Here is a 4,454-nt window from a genome sequence, read left to right on the forward strand (position 1 = left end):
CCCTCGTTCTTTAAATGACGCTATCTCGAGGAGGACACCTAAAGGCGAGCCATAATGGCCTCATCTTCGGCAGGCTCCTCCGGTTTTTTTATTTCCTTTTTTTTGCGTTGTGCTGACCGTCGTTCTTTAAATGACGCTATCCCGAAGAGGACACCTAAAGGCGAGCCGTAATGGCCTCATCTTCGGCAAGCTCCTCCGATTTTTTTCTTCCTTTTTTTTTACGTTGTTTTGACCCTCGTTCTTTAAATGACGCTATCGCGAGGAGGACACCTAAAGGCGAGCCATAATGGCCTCATCTTCGGCAGGCTCCTCCGGTTTTTTTATTTCCTTTTTTTTACCTTGTTCTGACCGTCGTTCTTTAAATGACGCTATCCCGAAGAGGACACCTAAAGGCGAGCCGTAATGGCCTCATCTTTGGCAAGCTCCTCCGGTTTTTTTTTTCCTTTTTTTTAACGTTGTTTTGACCCTAGTTCTTTAAATGACGCTATCTCGAGGAGGACACCTAATGGCGAGCCATAATGGCCTCATCTTCGGCCGGCTCCTCCTGTTATTTTTTTCCGGTTTTTGTTTACGTTGTTCTGACCCTCGTTCTTTAAATGATGCTATCCCGAGGAGGACACCTAAAGGCGTGCCGTAATGGCCTCATCGTTGGCAAGCTCCTCCGTTTTTTTCACAGTTTTTTCCCCGATTTTTATTAATTTTTTTTACGTTGTGCTGACCCTCGTTCTTTAAATGACGCGTTCCCGAGGAGGACACCTAAAGGCGAGCCATAATGGCCTCATCTTCGGCAGGCTCCTCCGATTTTTTTTATTTCCTTTTTTTTTACCTTGTTCTGACCCTTGTTCTTTAAATGACGCTATCCCGAGGAGGACACCTAAAGGCGAGCCGTAATAGCCTCATCTTTGGCAAGCTCCTCCGGTTTTTTTTTCATTTTTTTTTAACGTTTTTTTGACCCTCGTTCTTTAAATGACGCTATCTCGAGGAGGACACCTAAAGGCGAGCCATAATAGCCTCATCTTCGGCAGGCTCCTCCGGTTTTTTTTTTCATTTTTTTTATTATACGTTATGCTGACCCTCGTTCTTTAAATGACGCTATCCCGAGGAGGACACCCAAAGGCGAGCCTTAATGGCCTCATCTTCGGCATGTGATGACAAGACATCTTTGCCTAGTTTCACTAGCCTTTTTCTTTTGTTTTTGATTGATTTATGCACTTTCCTGAGCCATAAGCAAGCCAATTGGTTAGATTTCCATGTTTCCTTTGATTCAATCAACCATGTATGAATTAATGCAATTTCATGAGAATTTATGCTATAATTGTCATATATTATGAAAGAATAACAAACTCATGATTTTAAGCAAAGCTTTGATGTGTTTGGTTGATTAATGATAGGTGAAAAGAGTTTTGAAGAAGGTTGAAGAAGGAAGGAATGGCTAGGAGCAAGAGAGAACAAAAAGTTTGAGGAAACGTTTGCCTCAAACTTTAGCTCAAACTTTTAAAAGAGTTGAAAACACTCCAGAGGAAAAAAAGCTTGAGCAAAAGTTTGACCTCAAACTTTAGCTCAAACTTTTGGGAGAAAAGCTTGAGCCAACGTTTGCCTCAAACTTTTTGGCAAACGTTGGCATCACAAAATCAATACCCTGGAGGAAAAAGCTTGCGCCAACGTTTGAGGTCAAACTTTTGCTCAAACGTTGGCGTCACTCTTGCACACCCTGGAGGAAAAAGCTTGCGCCAACGTTTGAGGTCAAAATTTTGCTCAAACATTGGCGCAACACACATTTACAAGGGGGCCAACGTTTGAGCAAAAGTTTGACCCCAAACTTTGGCTCAAACATTGGTAGCAGCAAGAATGGGGCAGCTGGTGTAAAAAGTTCCTGAAGGCGAGCCATAATGGCCTTATCTTCGGCAGGCTCCTCCGGGTTTTTTTTTTCATTGTGCTGATCCTCGTTCTTTAAATGACGCCACCCCAAGGAGGGCACTTAAAGGCGAGCCGTAATGGCCTCATCTTTGGCAAGCTCCTCCGATTTTTTTAACAGTTTTTTTCCCGGTTTTTTTTGGTTTTTTTTTTCATTGTGCTGACCCTCATTCTTTAAATGACGCTATCACGAGGAGGACACCTAAAGTCGAGCGGTAATGGCCTCATCTTCGGCAGGCTCATCCCATTTTTTTTTTCCTTTTTTTTTACGTTGTGCTGACCCTCGTTCTTTAAATGACGCTATCTGGAGGAGGACACCTAAAGGCGAGCCGCAATGGCCTCATCTTCGGCAGGCTCCTCCGGGGTTTTTTTTTTTTGTGCTGAACCTCGTTCTTTAAATGATGCTATCCTGAGGAGGACACCTTAAGGCGAGCCGTAACGGCCTCATCTTCGGCAGGCTCCTATGTTTTTTTTTTTTACGTTGTGCTGACCCTCGTTCTTTAAATGATGCTATCCCGAGGAGGACACCTAAAGGCGAGCCATGATGGCCTCATCTTCTGCAGACTCCTTCGGTTTTTTTTTCGGTTTATTTTTTTATTTTTTTTTACGTTGTGCTGACCCTCGTTCTTTAAATGACGCGTTCCCGAGGAGGACACCTAAAGGCGAGCCATAATGGCCTCATCTTCGGCAGGCTCCTCCGGTTTTCTTATTTCCTTTTTTTTTACCTTGTTCTGACCCTCGTTCTTTAAATGATGCTATCCCGAGGAGGACACCTAAAGGCGAGCCGTAATAGCCTCATCTTTGGCAAGCTTCTCCGGTTTTTTTTTTCTTTTTTTTTTAACGTTGTTTTGACCCTCGTTCTTTAAATGACGCTATCTCGAGGAGGACACCTAATGGCGAGCCATAATGCCCTCATCTTCGGCAGGCTCCTCCGGTTATTTTTTTTCCGGTTTTTTTTTTTAACGTTGTGCTGACCTTCGTTCTTAAATGACGCTATTCCGAGGAGGACACCTAAAGGCGAGCCGTAATGGCCTCATCTTTGGCAAGCTCCTCCGTTTTTTTTTCTTTTTTTTTACCTTGTTCTGACCCTCGTGCTTTAAATGATGCTATCCCGAGGAGGATCCCTAAAGGCGAGCCGTAATGGCCTCATCTTTGGCAAGCTCCTCCGTTTTTTTTTCTTTTTTTTTACCTTGTTCTGACCCTCGTGCTTTAAATGATGCTATCCCGAGGAGGATCCCTAAAGGCGAGCCGTAATGGCCTCATCTTTGGCAAGCTCCTCCGTTTTTTTTTCTTTTTTTTTACCTTGTTCTGACCCTCGTGCTTTAAATGATGCTATCCCGAGGAGGATCCCTAAAGGCGAGCCGTAATGGCCTCATCTTTGGCAAGCTCCTCCGTTTTTTTTTCTTTTTTTTTACCTTGTTCTGACCCTCGTGCTTTAAATGATGCTATCCCGAGGAGGATCCCTAAAGGCGAGCCGTAATGGCCTCATCTTTGGCAAGCTCCTCCGTTTTTTTTTCTTTTTTTTTACCTTGTTCTGACCCTCGTGCTTTAAATGATGCTATCCCGAGGAGGATCCCTAAAGGCGAGCCGTAATGGCCTCATCTTTGGCAAGCTCCTCCGTTTTTTTTTCTTTTTTTTTACCTTGTTCTGACCCTCGTGCTTTAAATGATGCTATCCCGAGGAGGATCCCTAAAGGCGAGCCGTAATGGCCTCATCTTTGGCAAGCTCCTCCGTTTTTTTTTCTTTTTTTTTACCTTGTTCTGACCCTCGTGCTTTAAATGATGCTATCCCGAGGAGGATCCCTAAAGGCGAGCCGTAATGGCCTCATCTTTGGCAAGCTCCTCCGTTTTTTTTTCTTTTTTTTTTTAACGTTGTGCTGACCCTCGTTCTTTAAATGACGTGTTCCCGAGGAGGACACTTAAAGGCGAGCCATAATGGCCTCATCTTCGGCAGGCTCCTCCGGTTTTTTTATTTTCTTTTTTTTTACCTTGTTCTGACCCTCGTTCTTTAAATGATGCTATCCCGAGGAGGACACCTAAATGCGAGCCGTAATGGCCTCATCTTTGGCAAGCTCCTCCGGTTTTTTTTTCTTTTTTTTTAACGTTCTCGTTCTTTTCGTTCTTTAAATGACGCTATCTCGAGGAGGACACCTAATGGCGAGCCATAATGGCCTCATCTTCGGCAGGCTCCTCCGGTTATTTTTTTTTTCCGGTTTTTTTTTTTTAACGTTGTGCTGACCTTCATTCTTTAAATGACGTTATTCCGAGGAGGACACCTAAAGGCGAGCCATAATGGCCTCATCTTCGGCAGGCTCCTCCGGTTTGCCTATTTCCTTTTTTTTTACCTTGTTCTGACCTTCGTTCTTTAAATGATGCTATCCCGAGGAGGACACCTAAAGGCGAGTCGTAATGGCCACATCTTTGGCAAGCTTCTCCGGTTTTTTTTTTTCTTTTTTTTTTAACGTTGTTTTGACCCTCGTTCTTTAAATGACGCTATCTCGAGGAGGACACCTAATGGCGAGCCATAATGGCCTCATCTTA

Source organism: Arachis ipaensis, chromosome B06 (assembly GCF_000816755.2).
Source record: "Arachis ipaensis cultivar K30076 chromosome B06, Araip1.1, whole genome shotgun sequence".
Taxonomy (NCBI): domain Eukaryota; kingdom Viridiplantae; phylum Streptophyta; class Magnoliopsida; order Fabales; family Fabaceae; genus Arachis; species Arachis ipaensis.